Raw genomic sequence first — 17524 nt, 5'->3', positions numbered from 1 at the left:
CATTTACTTTAATGTTGGCTACTTGTTTGCTGTAGATTGCTTTTATCATGTTTAGGTATGGGCCTTGAATTCCTGATCTTTCCAAGACTTTTATCATGAATGGGTGTTGGATCTTGTCAAATGCTTTTTCTGCATCTAACGAGATGACCATGTGGTTTTTGTCTTTGAGTTTGTTTATATACTGGATTACGTTGATGGATTTCCATATATTGAACCATCCCTGCATCCCTGGGATGAAACCTACTTGGTCAGGATGGATGATTGTTTTGATGTGTTCTTGGATTCGGTTAGCAAGAACTTTATTGAGTATTTTTGCATCAATATTCATAAGGGATATTGGTCTGAAGTTTTCTATCTTTGTTGGGTCTTTTTGTGGTTTAGGTATCAGAGTAATTGTGGCTTCATAGAATGAGTTGGGTAGAGTACCTTCTGTTTCTATTTTGTGGAATAGTTTGTGAAGAACTGGGATTAGATCTTCTTTGAAGGTCTGATAGAACTCTGCACTAAACCCATCTGGTCCTGGGCTTTTTTTGGTTGGGAGACTATTAATGACTGCTTCTATTTCTTTGGGGGATATAGGGTTGTTTAGATCATTAACCTGATCTTGATTCAACTTTGGTACCTGGTATCTGTCTAGGAACTTCTCCATTTCATCCAGGTTCTCCAGTTTTGTTGAGTATAGCCTTTGGTAGAAGGATCTGATGGTGTTTTGGATGTCTTCAGGATCTGTTGTTATGTCTCCTTTTTCATTTCTGATTTTGTTAATTAGAATACTTTCCCTGTGCCCTCTAGTTAGTCTGGCTAAGGGTTTATCTATGTTGTTGATTTTCTCAAAGAACCAGCTCCTTGATTGGTTGATTCTTTGAATAGTTCTTCTTGTTTCCACTTGATTGATTTCGCCCCTGAGTTTGATTATTTCCTGCCATCTAATCCTCTTGGGTGAATTTGCTTCCTTTTGTTCTAGTGCTTTTAGGTGTGTTGTCAAGCTGCTAATGTGTGCTCTTTCTAGTTTCTTTTTGGAGGCACTCAGAGCTATGAGTTTTCCTCTTAGAAATGCTTTCATTGCGTCCCATAAGTTTGGGTATGTTGTGGCTTCATTTTCATTGAACTCTAAAAAGTCCTTGATTTCTTTCTTTATTCCTTCCTTGACCAAGGTATCATTGAGAAGAGTGTTGTTCAGTTTCCACGTGAATGTTGGCTTTCTATTATTTATTTTGTTATTGATGATCAGCCTTAGTCCATGGTGATCTGATAGGATGCATGGGACAATTTCAATGTTTTTGTATTTGTTGAGTCCTGTTTTGTGCCCAATTACGTGGTCAATTTTGGAGAAGGTACCATGAGGTGCTGAGAAGAAGGTGTATCCTTTTGTTTTAGGGTAAAATGTTCTGTAGATATCTGCCAGATCCATTTGATCTATAACTTCTGTTAGTTTCACTGTGTCCCTGTTTAGTTTCTGTTTCCATGATCTGTCCATTGGTGAAAGTGGTGTGTTGAAGTCTCCCACTATTATTGTATGAGGTGCAATGTGTGCTTTGAGATTTACTAAAGTTTCTTTAATGAATGAGGCTGCCTTTGTATTTGGAGCATAGATATTCAGGATTGATAGTTCCTCTTGGAGGATTTTACCTTTTATGAGTATGAAGTGCCCCTCCCTGTCTTTTTTGATGACTTTGGGTTGGAAGTCAGTCTTATCTGATATTAGAATGGCTACTCCAGCTTGTTTCTTCAGACCATTTGCTTGGAAAATTGTTTTCCAGCCTTTCATTCTGAGGTAGTGTCTATCTTTTTCTCTGAGATGAGTTTCTTGTAAGCAGCAAAATGTTGGGTCCTGTTTGTGTAGCCAGTTTGTTAGTCTATGTCTTTTTATCGGGGAGTTGAGTCCATTGATATTAAGAGATATTAAGGAAAAGTAATTGTTGTTTCCTGTTATTTTTGTTGTTAAAGTTGGCATTCTGTTCATGTGGTTGTCTTCTTCTAGGTTTGTTGAGGGATTACCTTCTTGTTGTTTCTAGGGGGTGGTTCCTGTCCTTGTATTGGTTTTTTTCTGTTATTATCCTTTGAAGGGCTGGATTCGTGGAGAGATAATGTGTGAATTTGGTTTTGTCGTGGAATACTTTGGTTTCTCCATCTATGTTAATTGAGAGTTTGGCTGGGTATAGTAGCCTGGGCTGGAATTTGTGTTCTTTTAGTGTCTGTATAACATCTGTCCAGGATCTTCTGGCTTTCATAGTCTCTGGTGAAAAATCTGGTGTAATTCTGATAGGCTTGCCTTTATATGTTACTTGGCCTTTTTCTCTTACTGCTTTTAGTATTCTATCTTTATTTAGTGCATTTGTTGTTCTGATTATTATGTGTCGGGAGGTATTTCTTTTCTGGTCCAGCCTATTTGGAGTTCTGTAGGCTTCTTGTATGTTCATGGGCATCTCTTTCTTTAGATTTGGGAAGTTTTCTTCTATAATTTTGTTGAAGATGTTTGCTGGTCCTTTGAGTTGAAAATCTTCATTCTCATCCACTCCTATTATCCGTAGGTTTGGTCTTCTCATTGTGTCCTGTATTTCCTGGATGTTTTGAGTTAGGATCTTTTTGCATTTTCCATTTTCCTTGATTGTTGTGCCCATGTTCTCTATGGAATCTTCTGCACCTGAGATTCTCTCTTCCATCTCTTGTATTCTGTTGCTGATGCTTGCTTCTATGGTTCCAGATTTCTTTCCTAGGGTTTCTATCTCCAGTGTTGCCTCATTTTGGGTTTTCTTTATTGTGTCTACTTCCCTTTTTAGGTCTAGTATGGTTTTGTTCATTTCCATCATCTGATTGGATGTGTTTTCCTGTTTCTCTTTAAGGACTTCTACCAGTTTGGTTGTGTTTTCCTGTTTTTCTTTAAGGACTTGTAACTCTTTAGCCATGTTCTCCTGTAGTTCTTTAAAGTCCTTCTTGATGTCCTCTACCATCATCATGAGATATGCTTTTAAATCCAGGTCTAGTTTTTCAGGTGTGTTGGGGTGCCCTGGACTGGGCGAAGTGGGAGTGCTGGGTCCTGATGATGGTGAGTGGTCTTGGTTTCTGTTAGTAAGATTCTTACCTTTACCTCTCGCCATCTGGTAATCTCTGGAGTTGTTATAGTTGTCTCTGTTCAGAGGTTGTTCTTCTGGTGATTCTGTGTATCCTCTGTCAGCAGAGCTGGGAGACAGGCTCTCTCCTCTGAGTTTCAGTGGTTAGAGCACTCCCTGCTGACAAGCTTTCCTCTTAAAGGGAAGGTGTACAGATATCTGGCATTTGGACCTCTTCCTGGCCGAAGAAGAAGGCGGAAAACAGCACCTTTCCCAGATGCTGTGTTGCTTTGGCAGGTCACAGAAGCTGTAGGCTTCTGTGGTGCACACTCTCAGCTGTGCAGACTAAGTTCCTAAGTTCAGTGGAGTCCTGGATCCAAGATGTGCTCCCTGCTCCTGAGGCAGAGGGCTCCTGTGCAGGGCAGACCACTGTCTTCCAGCTAGGAGGGTGCCGGATGTCTGTGGCCCCAAAAGGGTGCTGCCTCAGCGGCTCTGTGGCTCCCACCTGTCCCAGAAGCTGTCTGCCTCTGTGGTCCTCAGTCTTACCTGTACAGACTAAGTTCGGCGGAGTCCCGGAGCCAAGATGGCGCTCCCTGCAGGGCAGGTCACTGTCCTCCGGCTGGGAGGGCGCCAGATGTCTGCGGCCCCAAAAGGGTGCTGCCTCAGCGGCTCTGTGGCTCCTGCCTGTCCCAGAAGCTGTCTGCCTCTGTGGACCTCACTCTGACCTGTACAGACTAAGTTCGGCGGAGTCCCGGAGCCAAGATGGCGCTTCCTGCAGGGCAGGTCACTATCCTCCGGCTGGGAGGGTGCCGGATGTCTGCGGCCCCAAAAGGGTGCTGCCTCAGCGGCTCTGTGGCTCCCGCCTGTCCCAGAAGCTGTCTGCCTCTGTGGTCCTCACTCTGACCTGTACAGACTAAGTTCGGCGGAGTCCCGGAGCCAAGATGGCGCTCCCTGCAGGGCAGGTCACTGTCCTCCGGCTGGGAGGGTGCCGGATGTCTTGGCCCCAAAAGGGTGCTGCCTCAGCGGCTTTGTGGCTCCTGCCTGTCCCAGAAGCTGTCTGCCTCTGTGGACCTCACTCTGACCTGTACAGACTAAGTTCGGCGGAGTCCCGGAGCCAAGATGGCGCTTCCTGCAGGGCAGGTCACTATCCTCCGGCTGGGAGGGTGCCGGATGTCTGCGGCCCCAAAAGGGTGCTGCCTCAGCGGCTCTGTGGCTCCCGCCTGTCCCAGAAGCTGTCTGCCTCTGTGGTCCTCACTCTGACCTGTACAGACTAAGTTCGGCGGAGTCCCGGAGCCAAGATGGCGCTCCCTGCAGGGCAGGTCACTGTCCTCCGGCTGGGAGGGTGCCGGATGTCTTGGCCCCAAAAGGGTGCTGCCTCAGCGGCTCTGTGACTCCCGCCTGTCCCAAAAGCTGTCTGCCACTGTGGTCCTCACTCTAACCTGTACAGACTAAGTTCGGCGGAGTCCCGGAGCCAAGATGGCGCTCCCTGCAGGGCAGGTCACTGTCCTCCGGCTGGGAGGGTGCCGGATGTCTGCGGCCCCAAAAGGGTCCTGCCTCAGCGGCTCTGTGGCTCCCGCCTGTCCCAAAAGCTGTCTGCCTCTGTGGTCCTCACTCTAACCTGTACAGACTAAGTTCGGCGGAGTCCCGGAGCCAAGATGGCGCTCCCTGCAGGGCAGGTCACTGTCCTCCGGCTGGGAGGGTGCCGGATGTCTGCGGCCCCAAAAGGGTGCTGCCTCAGCGGCTCTGTGGCTCCCGCCTGTCCCAGAAGCTGTCTGCCTCTGTGGTCCTCACTCTGACCTGTACAGACTAAGTTCGGCGGAGTCCCGGAGCCAAGATGGCGCTCCCTGCAGGGCAGGTCACTCTCTAAGCAACTCTTGAAAACTGAGGACAATCGCCTGATTCATTTCTTTTTTTAAACCCTTTTCCTCTCGCCTGAGGCAGGTTTTAAAAGCTGCAAAGAACCACCTGATCAGTTCCTAGTTCCAATAATTCCGATGCAGACTCAAGTGGATCCAGCGCTGGGTTAGCACCGATTCCAAATTTAGCCTGTATCTTTCCACACCTGTAGCAACCCTTTGAAAAATGAAGTTTTAAACTAGCGCTAGAATGTGTACCAGTTGCTTCGGTATCCGATACGATCCTTTTCTTTTTCTTCCTGTGGAGCTCCACACAAAACAGTGTTCCTTCAGCGTCTTCCTGAACTTCTTCAAGTCTCTGTTCGGGCACCAATCTGTTGTATGCTGGCCTGCGGCCTACTTGAATGGGGTACACCTGGGAAGCGGGCTCAGGCTGAAAGAGAGTTAGACCGCAAGAGATTAATGGAGAACAAGACACGATTCTGTTCAAGACCCAAATGTTTAATGGTGAATGCACTTATAAAGGTGGTGGTGGGGGGAGGCCCATTCCCGCCAATTCATCCTTGGAGCTTGGAACCACCTGCAGGTGACAATATGCAGGATAGGGCATAGTCTCCAGAATAGCTCGCAGGCCTCTCAGCAGGTAGCAGTATCTTGAGGAAGAGGGACAGTGGCTGAACAATAGAGTGATCTAGGGAGGAAGGCTCCACCCTAGGTAATCTCCTTCTTAGTGGCAGCAAGGTCAAAGTCTGGATCAGCCTGCTTCAGGGCTGAGGGAGGCTACAGTAGATATATATTATCATTCACTAGTATTGGCAAACCTCTGTCTACTGTGTATGAGCACTCTATCGGGTGAATTGCTCAGGTAGTGCTGTTGACTCCAAGATTCCCTTCATTCTAGTGTTTCTCAAATTATTTCCTCTTTAGCCTGCATGTACCTTTTCAACTTAACTAGAGTCTATATCAGGTTCTAATCCCCTTAAATCTGCTGGTACCAAAGTCATAAACTTTTGACCTGCCACAGGAGAAGGAGTTTCAGTGGTCAGGTCAGCAACATTTGATATTATTACCTTTAAAAGAGTTTCCTATCCTGATCTCCCTTATACCATATTTTCTTGTTTTTCCTTCCTACAAATCTTTCCTGCCAGTTCCCCCTCCTGTTTCACATGGCTCATGCCCATTTTCTCATCACACATCATTTAAAATTTTCATACATGGATACCTTTTGGTTATATTAGTTCAAAAATCCCACCTGTTTGCTGATAAACACTAGAATTGGTATTATAAATGTATTTTGTGCGCGCGGGACCTGAGACTGCATTAGTTAGGGAAGCAGAAAACCGGCCTGAGTAGGGCCACAAGCCTCTTCGGGTCTGACCAGCACCTGGGTAGCTAGAGCGCAGGGTCGGCTGACACCTGCCAGCTACCCACGACACCCGCCACAGGATTTTGAGACTTCTGGTGAGTGGAACACAGCTTCTGCTCCAGTCCAATCACGCAGGACTGGAGACTGCTTTGGTTGGGGAGGCAGAAATCCGGCCTGAGTAGGGCCACAAGCCTCTTCCAGTCTGAACAGCACCGGGGTAGCTAGAGCACAGGTTCTGCTGACACCCGCCAGCTACCCACGACACCCGCCACAGGATTTTGAGACTTCTGGTGAGTGGAACACAGAGTCTGCTCCAATCTTTAAACAGTGACAACAATAACAACTAATCCCAGAGATTACCAGATGACGAAAGGTAAACGTAAGAATCTTACAAACAGAAACCAAGACCACTCACCATCATCAGAACCCAGCACTCCCACTTCGTCCAGTCCAGGGCACCCCAACACACAGGAAAAGCTAGACCCTGTTCTAAAAGCATATCTCACGATGATGGTAGAGGACATCAAGAAGGACTTTAATAACACACTTAAAGAAATACAAAAGAACACTGGTAAACAGGTAGAAGACATTAAAGAGGAAGCACAAAAATCCCTTAAAGAATTGCAGGAGAACACTGCTAAACAGGTAGAAGACATTAAAGAGGAAGCACAAAAATCCATTAAAGAATTGCAGGAAAACCAGACCAAACAGGTGATGGAATTGAATAAAACCATCCAAGACCTAAAAAGGGAAGTAGAAACAATGAAGAAAACCCAAATTGAGGCAACACTGGAGATAGAAACACTAGGAAAGAAATCTGGAACCATAGATAAGAGCATCAGCAACAGAATACAAGAGATGGAAGAGAGAATCTCAGGTGCAGAAGACTCCATAGAGAACATCGGCACGACAATCAAAGAAAATACAAAATCCAAAAAGATCCTAACTCAAAATATCCAGGAAATCCAGGACAAAATGAGAAGACCAAACCTACGGATAATAGGAGTAGATGAGAATGAAGATTTTCAACTCAAAGGACCAGCAAATATATTCAACAAAATTATAGAAGAAAACTTCCCAAACCTAAAGAAAGAGATGCCCATGAACATACAAGAAGCCTACAGAACTCCAAATAGACTGGACCAGAAAAGAAATTCCTTCCGACACATAATAATCAGAACAACAAATGCACTAAATAAAGATAGAATACTAAAAGCAGTAAGGGAAAAAGGTCAAGTAACATATAAAGGCAAGCCTATCAGAATTACACCGGATTTTTCACCAGAGACTATGAAAGCCAGAAGGGCCTGGACAGATGTTATACAGAAACTAAGAGAACACAATTTCCCCCCCAGGATACTATACCCAGCCCAACTCTCAATTACCATAAATGGAGAAACCAAAGTATTCCACGATAAAACCAAATTCACACATTATCTTTCCATGAATCCAGCACTTCAAAGGATAATAACAGGAAAAAACCAATACAAGGACGGAAACCACGTCATAGAAAAAGCAAGAAGGTAATCCCTCAAAAAACCTAAAAGAAGACAGCCACAAAAACAGAACAACAACTCTAACAACAAAAATAAAAGGAAGCAACAATTACTTCTCCCTAATATCTCTTAATATCAATGGACTCAACTCCCCAATAAAAAGACATAGACTAACACGCTGGCTACAGAAACAGGACCCAACATTTTGCTGCTTACAGGAAACTCATCTCAGAGAAAAAGATAGACACTACCTCAGAATGAAAGCCTGGAAAACAATTTTCCAAGCAAATGGTAGGAAGAAACAAGCTGGAGTAGCCATTATAATATAATAATATATAATATATTATATAATAATATATAATATAATAAGATTGACTTCCAACCCAAAGTCATCAAAAAAGACAAGGAAGGGCACTTCATTCTCATCAAAGGGAAAATCCTCCAAGAGGAACTATCAATTCTGAATATCTATGCCCCAAATACAAGGGCAGCCTCATTCATTAAAGATACTTTAGTAAAGCTCAAAACACACATTGCACCTCACACAATAATAGTGGGAGACTTCAACACACCACTTTCACCAAAGGACAGATCATGGAAACAGAAACTAAACAGGGACACAGTGAAAATAACAGAGGTTATGAAACAAATGGATCTGACAGATATCTACAGAACATTTTATCCTAAAACGAAAGGATATACCTTCTTCTTAGCACCTCATGGTACCTTCTCCAAAATTGACCACATAATTGGTCACAAAACAAGCCTCAATATATACAAAAATATTGAAATTGTCCCATGCACCCTATCAGATCACCATGGACTAAGACTGATCTTCAATAACAAAATAAATAATAGAAAGCCAACACACACGTGGAAACTAAACAACACTCTTCTCAATGATACCTTGGTCAAGGAAGGAATAAAGAAAGAAATTAAGGACTTTCTGGAGTTTAATGAAAATGAAGCCACAACATACCCAAACTTATGGGACACACTGAAAGCATTTCTAAGAGGAAAACCCATAGCTCTGAGTGCCTCCAAAAAGAAACTAGAGAGAGCACACATTAGCAGCTTGACAACACACCTAAAAGCTCTAGAACGAAAGGAAGCAAATTCACCCAAGAGGAGTAGACGGCAAGAAATAACCAAACTCAGGGGTGAAATCAACCAAGTGGAAACAAGAAGAACAATTCAAAGAATCAACCAATCGAGGAGCTGGTTCTTTGAGAAAATCAACAAGATAGATAAACCCTTAGCCAGACTCACTAGAGGGCATAGGGAAAGTACTCTAATTAACAAAATCAGAAATGAAAAGGGAGACATAACAACAGACCCTGAAGAAATCCAAAACACCATCAGATCATTCTACAAAAGTCTATACTCAACAAAATTGGAGAACCTGGATGAAATGGACAAGTTTCTAGACAGATACCAGGTACCAAAGTTAAATCAAGATCAGGTTAGTGATCTAAACAGTCCCATATCCCCTAAAGAAATAGAAGCAGTCATTAATAGTCTCCCAACCAAGAAACGCCCAGGACCAGATGGGTTTATTGTAGAGTTCTATCAAACCTTCAAAGAAGAACTAATCCCATTCTTCACAAACTATTCCACAAAATAGAATCAGAAGGTACTCTACCCAACTCATTCTATGAAGCCACAATTACTCTGATACCTAAACCACATAAAGACCCAACAAAAATAGAGAACTTCAGACCAATTTCCCTTATGAATATTGATGCAAAAATCCTCAATAAAGTTCTCGCTAACCGAATTCAAGAACACATCAAAACAATCATCCATCCTGACCAAGTAGGATTCATCCCAGGGATGCAAGGATGGTTCAATATATGAAAATCCATCAATGTAATCCATTAAATAAACAAACTCAAAGACAAAAACCACATGATCATCTCGTTAGATGCTGAAAAAGCATTTGACAAAATTCAACACCCATTCATGATAAAAGTCTTGGAAAGATCAGGAATTCAAGGCCCATACCTAACCATGATAAAAGCAATATACAGCAAACCAGTAGCCAACATCAAAGTAAATGGTGAGAAGCTGGAAGCAATCCCACTAAAATCAGGGACTAGACAAGGCTGCCCACTCTCTCCCTACCTATTCAACATTGTACTTGAAGTCCTAGCCAGAGCAATTAGACAACAAAAGGAGATCAAGGGGATACAAATTGGAAAATATGAAGTCAAAATATCACTTTTTGCAGATGATACGATAGTATACATAAGTGACCCTAAAAATTCCACCAGAGAACTCCTAAGCCTGATAAATAGCTTCAGTGAAGTAGCTTGATATAAAATTAACTCAAGCAAGTCAATGGCCTTTCTGTACACAAAGGATAAACAAGCTGAGAAGGATATTAGGGAAACAACACCCTTCTCAATAGTCACAAATAATATAAAATACCTTGGCGTGACTCTAACTAAGGAAGTGAAAGATCTGTATGACTAGAACTTCAAGTCCCTGAAGAAAGAAATTAAAGAAGATCTCAGAAGATGGAAAAACCTCCCATGCTCATGGATTGGCAGGATCAACATTGTAAAAATGGCTATCTTGCCAAAAGCAATCGCATCTTCAAGGCGATCCCCATCAAAATTCCAACTCAATTCTTCAACGAATTGGAAAGGGCAATCTGCAAATTCATCTGGAACAACAAAAAACCTAGGATAGCAAAAACTCTTCTCAAGGATAAAAGAACCTCTGGAGGAATCACCATGCCTGACCTAAAGCTGTACTACAGAGCAATTGTGATAAAAACTGCATGGTACTGGTATAACGACAGACAAGTAGACCAATGGAACAGATTTGAAGACCCTGAGATCAACCCACATACCTATGGTCACTTGATCTTTGACAAGGGAGCAAAAACCATCCAGTGGAAAAAAGACAGCATTTTCAACAAATGGTGCTGGCACAACTGGCGGTTATCATGTAGAAGAATGCGAATTGATCCATTCCTATCTCCTTGTACCAAGGTCAAATCTAAGTGGATTAAGGAACTCCACATAAAACCAGAGACACTGAAACTTATAGAGGAGAAAGTAGGGAAAAGCCTCGAAGATATGGGTACAGGGAAAAATCCTGAATAGAACTCAAAGGCTTGCACTGTAAGATCGAGAATCGATAAATGGGACCTCATAAAGTTGCAAAGCTTCTGCAAGACAAAAGACACTGTCAATAAGACAAAAAGACCACCAACAGATTGGGAAAGGATCTTTACCTATCCTAAATCAGATAGGGTACTAATATCCAATATATATAAGGAACTCAAGAAGGTGGACTCCAGAAAATCAAATAACCTTGTTAAAAAATGGGGCTCAGAACTGAACAAAGAATTCTCACCTGAGGAATACCGAATGGCAGAGAAGCACCTGAAAAAATGTTCAACATCCTTAATCATCAGGGAAATGCAAATCAAAACAACCCTGAGATTCCACCTCACACCAGTCAGAATGGCTAAGATCAAAAATTCAGGTGACAGCAGATGCTGGCTAGGATGTGGAGAAAGAGGAACACTCCTTCATTGTTGGTGGGATTGAAAGCTGGTACAACCACTCTGGAAATCAGTTTGCTGGTTCCTCAGAAAATTGGACATAATACTACCAGAGGATCCAGCAATACCTCTCCTGGGCATATATCCAGAAGATGTCCCAACCGGTAAGAAGGACACATGCTCCACTATGTTCATAGCAGCCTTATTTATAATAGCCAGAAGCTGGAAAGAACCCAGATGCCCCTCAACAGAGGAATGGATACAGAAAATGTGGTACATTTACACAATGGAGTACTACTCAGCTATTAAAAAGAATGAATTTATGAAATTCCTAGGCAAATGGATGGAGCTGGAGGGCATCATTCTGAGTGAGGTAACATATTCACAAAGGAACTCACACAATATGTACTCACTGATAAGTGGATATTAGCCCAAAAACTTAGGATACCCAAGATATAAGATACAATTTGTTAAACGCATGAAACTCAAGAAGAACGAAGACCAAAGTGTGGACACTGTGCCCCTTCTTGGAATTGGGAACAAAACACCCATGGAAAGAGTTACAGAGATAAAGTTTGGAGCTGTGAAGAAAGAATGGACCATCTAAAGACTGCCATATCCAGGGATCCATCCCATAATCAGCTTCCAAACGCTGACACCATTGCATACACTAGCAAGATTTTGCTGAAAGGACCCAGATATAGCTGTCTCTTGTGAGACAATGCCGGGGCCTAGCAAACACAGAAGTGGATGCTCATAGTCAGCTATTGGATGGATCACAGGGCCCCCACTGGAGGAGCCAGAGAAAGTACCCAAGGAGCTAAAGGGAACTGCAACCCCATAGGTGGATCATTATTATGAACTAACCAGTACCCCAGAGCTCTTGACTCTAGCTGCATTTGTATCAAAAGATGGCCTAGTAGGCCATCACTGGAAAGAGAGGCCCATTGGACTTGCCAACTTTATATGCCCCAGTATAGGGGAATGCCAGGGCCAAGGGGTGGAGGTGGGTGGGTGGGGGACTGGGGGGGGGGGAGTGTATTGGGGACTTTTTTGATAGCATTGGAAATGTAATTGAGGAAATTACCTAATAAAAAAAAATAAAAAAAAATAAATGTATTTTGTCCCTTGAGGCTCAACTTTGTGAATCCTAGTTAGCTGACTAAAAAGCGCCTTCATATGCAATATGCATATGAAGTTCTCATAGGTATGGGGCATTGTTCCCTTTCTGCCTAAACACAATAAATGCCTGCTTTAAAAAAAAATGAGTCTTTTTTTTCTATTCCTATCTAACTCTTCAGACATGATTGTTGAAACCACTGGTTTCTTTCTATCAGCCCTATTAGAGATCTGCCGAGAGTTTCTATTGCTTCTATCTACCACGAACAGCTTCCTTACTAGTCCTGCCATTACCATTGAGCTTAGACACTTGTTCATTCATGATACTGCAATCAGAGACTTAGTGAATATGAATTGCTTGTATCATTTCTATACTTAAATTCCAAATTCTATTTCTAGCTCTGAGCCCTATATAGTTAGATCTTCACTACCCTATCCAGCCATTCTAAACTTTCATCCCTTTTCACCATGTATCAAGAATACTACCTCTTAATTTCTCACTCACTCAAACTCTGCTGCAACTGAGTAGTTAAGAAAGTATAGCAGAGAGGCTTCAGGGACTGCTCAGTGGTTAAGCACTCTTGATTTTCAATCTTACTTTCATTTCCTAAACTGTGGCTACGAACCATATGTAATGCTAATTCCAGGGGATCTCAAACCCTCTTCTGATCTCCACGGATACTGACTATATGCATGTGGTTGAAAGAAAATTAAAAAAAAATTGAGATCTGTGATTCATGTAATGTATGTCAAATAGCCCAAAGAGTTGTTTTTTTTAATTTTTAATATTTTTATTACATATTTTCCTCAATTACATTTCCAATGCTATCCCAAAAGTCCCCCATAGCGCCCCCCACTTCCCTACCGAATCCAAGAACACATCAAAACAATCATCCATCCTGACCAAGTAGGTTTCATCCCAGGGATGCAGGGATGGTTCAATATACGGAAATCCATCAACGTAATCCAGTATATAAACAAACACAAAGACAAAAACCACATGGTCATCTCGTTAGATGCGGAAAAAGCATTTGACAAGATCCAACACCCATTCATGATAAAAGTCTTGGAAAGATCAGGAATTCAAGGCCCATACCTAAACATGATAAAAGCAATCTACAGCAAACCAGTAGCCAACATCAAAGTAAATGGTGAGAAGCTTGAAGCAATCCCTCTAAAATCAGGGACTAGACAAGGCTGTCCACTTTCTCCATACCTATTCAACATTGTACTTGAAGTCCTAGCCAGACCAAAGAGTTGTTTGTGAGCTTTGAAACCTGGGGCTGAGAAAATAACAGAACAGGCCGAGACATGCCCGGGCAGGCCCATCGTTATATGTCCTGGCTGGCCTGGTGCCTCCCTATCTCCCGCCCTTCTGACAGTCTGTTGATGTTTAAATGAACCAATCATGCGAAACCGCGTCAATTCCTCCCCCAGCACCACCCCCTTTAAAAAAAAACCCTAGTTTCCAAGCCTCGAGGTCGAATCCACTGTTTCCTGTGTGAGATATGTTTCAACCCGGAGCTCCGCCATTAAACTACCTCGTGTTTTTACATCAAGTTGGTCATCTGTTCGTGATTCTTGGGTGCACGTCGAATCAGGAATTGAGTGGGGGTTCCCCCACTAGATTCTTTCATGGTACAGACACACATACACACATACTCACATATGTATAGTCAAATCACTCATACACACAAAAATAAACAAATCTTTTTTAAAAGGAAGTATAATAGAGTCCAGTAATGCTGTCATAGGGGTATAGTTATATCAGACTAAATTTTTTTACAGTGAAATATTAGAAAAACCCTTACATAGTCATTCCTAGTGCAGGCATAACCAAATACTTAAAGTGTAATCTTTCATCATGGCAATATAATGTAACAGTGCTTTGTAGTCAGTTATATTGCTTAACCAGAAATACAAAACTCAATATAAAACTTTGAGAAATAATTTATAAATGTATATGATTGGGGAATATATTGTTCAGGTGCCTTTGACTCATGATATAGTTATATACTAAGAAATCTATCCTAATTTGAATAGATTTAACACTCCTAGGCTACTGAACTCAAAGCTAAAATACTACATTTGTGGAAACGCAGATGTGACCATCACAACAGAATATTTATTGTACTATGGATTTCTAGCCTGAGAAAAGATCAAAGTTAAAACTTGATCCCTGTCTTCTATTGGATTATTGGATGTTTATTTCCTTCATATTATTGTAAAGCATGTATATATATATATACCATTGGATGTTGATGACTGGCTTTAGGTAATGTGTGTATGTGGCACAGATAACAGGTAGATGCTAACATACAATGTCTTTCCATATCTCTATAAAATCAATGTATAGACATTCTAGGAAGCATTTCATAGCCAAAATTAATTGTAAAGGGCTTTGTATTCTTTTGGTGTTAGTTTTGTGATAATATTCTATATAATCTTGACTTTAAAAATACATTATTCCAGATGGAAATGAAAAGCACCAGCCACTGTGACAGATGACTATTGCCAGTCTTTCCATAATCCTAGTTCCTGCTCTTCTCATTCAATTTTGTTGTTGTTGTTGATATTTTATGTATTCACATTTCAAATGTTATCCCCTTTCCCTGTTCTCCCCTACTGAAGCCCTGTATCCCATCCCTCTTCCTCCTGTTTCTATGAATGTGCTTACACACACACACACACACACACACACACACACACACACACACACACTCTCAACTCCTTGCCTTGGCATTTCCCTGCACTGGGAAATAAAGACTTCACAGGACCAAGGGCCTCTCTTCCCATTGATGCCCAATATGACTATCCTCTGCAGCTGGATGGTGGTGGTGCCCACCTTTAATCCCAGCATTTGGGAGGCAGAGGCAGGCGAATTTCTGAGTTCGAGGCCAGCCTGGTCTACAGAGTGAGTTCCAGGACAGCCAGGGCTATACAGAGAAACCCTGTCAAAAAAAAAAAAAAAGACTATCCTCTGCTACCTATGCAGCTGGGGCCATGTGTCACTACATGCGTATTCTTCCAAGGCTCTATTTTGTACCTCAGATGCTAGGCACTTGAGTTACACCTTTAATCAGACCAACAGTCCTTTTTGAAAAACAGCTTTTACTAGCATATGTTCATTATATAGTTTTCTTTCCCGAGAGAATTATCTTTGTACTTCCATGTCTTTAGGGGGAAACAACGAGTTTAATTAGGGTTCTTTACATGGACATGAGTGAGCAATTATTTATAGTAGCTTGGGCAACCTGGTAGCAGCTAGACAACTAATGAAAATATCTCTCTCCAGCACAACAGGGTTTTAAGGACCTAATCCTGTCAACAATCACCTCAGGGATCTTGACAACAATTCCTTCTCAAGTGAGCTTTCTGATGAGACTATCTTGATGGAGGCCCTATGAAAAAATTTTAACACTGAAGTTACTGTAAAGCTTAGCTAGATTCTTGGTACACAGAAAGAGAAAATAAATGAAATGAATATACATTTAATAAATGTAAGCTACTTATTTAGTAATGAAATAGTTACATAGAAACCAACAAGTAATACAGTAGACTTTAGTGATAACACTAAGGAACCTACGTAGAATATTATTGAAAGCCCATGGTGTATTATACTTTTATTTGTATTATGTCAGTGCTTGTCAAATCAGCCATGTGCTTTCTGGTTTGAGATAAGATCTTACATAGTTTAAAATTGCCTCTACATAGACAAGCATAACTTTGAAATCTTGTTTTTGTGCTTCTACTTCCCAAGGGTTGGGTTTGTGCGGTGTATGGTTATCCATGTCCAACTCTGTGATTTATTTAAGAGAGATTTATTTATTTATTTTATTTGTGAATGCTGGTATGAGACTATATCATGTGATTGCAGATTCCCCAGCATTTAGAGGTATAGCAAGATCTTCTGCCTGAACCTGCCAGAGGCCACCAGAGGCCCTAGAGTAGTCTCCATGTCACAGGACCTTGGGATCACCTCGGCATCACAGGTGAGTAGAACACAGCATCAGCTACAAAGAATTGAGGAGGGTCTTGTGTCAGCAGGAACAGGGATGGATAGAGGAACCCTGCCCGACCAGAGGCTGGGATCTGTTCAGTTCAGGGCCAGCCCCGCCATCTTCTGCGTGAACCTGGCCAAGGGCATCAAGGGCCCTAGAGGACTCTCCACGATGCAGGACCCCTAGCACACCCAGGACCTTGTGATCCCTGGAGAGCACATGGGCGACAGAAGCAACAGAGCTTCTTGGATAGGGTCCCGTCGAGACTTCATCCTCAGCCAGGAGCAGAGATGAGACACAGACCCTTGGGCACTTCCCTTGCCAGAGGAGAGTCGGCCTACAGGGAGGGCTCTGACCTCAGGACTCAGGAGGTAGATCAGAGCTTCAGACTTCTGATCTACCTCTTGAGTCCTGGGGTCAGAGCCCTCCCTATAGGCCGACTCTCCTCTGGCAAGGGAGATGCCCTGCAAGGGAAGAGCTTGCCTGAGGAGAGTGCTCTGACCAATGGGACTCAGGTAAGAGTTGGACTCCCAAGAGTGCTGACAGAGGCTATCAGAATCACAGGAGGATCAAGCTCCAGCCAGAGACAGCTTGAACATTAATACCATAGATTACCAGATGGCGAAAGACAAACGTAAGAATCTTACTAACAGAAACCAAGACTACCAGGCATCATCAGAACCCAGAATGCCCACCACAGTGAATTCTGGATACCCCAACACACCCAAAAATCAAGACTCAGATTTAAAATCATATCTCATGATGGTGGTAGAAGATTTTGAGAAGGGCATTAATTACTCACCTAAAGAAATACAGGAGAACACTGCTAAACAGGTAGAAGCCCTTAAAGAGGAAGCACAAAATCCCCTCAAGGAATTACAGGAGAACACTGCTAAACAGGTAGAAGTCCTTAAAGAAGAAACACAAAAATCCCTTAAAGAATTACTGGAAAACACAAACAGGTGATGGAATTGAACAAAACTATTCAAGATCTAAAAAATGGAAGAAGAAACAATGAAGAAAACACAAAGGTAGACAACTCTGGAGATAGAAACCCTAAGAAAGAAACCAGGAACCATAAATGTGAGCATCAGCAACAGAATACAAGAGATGGAAGAG

Source organism: Mus caroli, unplaced genomic scaffold (genome assembly GCF_978045245.1).
Source record: "Mus caroli unplaced genomic scaffold, Mus_caroli_1 scaffold_3, whole genome shotgun sequence".
Taxonomy (NCBI): domain Eukaryota; kingdom Metazoa; phylum Chordata; class Mammalia; order Rodentia; family Muridae; genus Mus; species Mus caroli.
Note: the sequence above shows the minus strand (reverse complement) of the source record.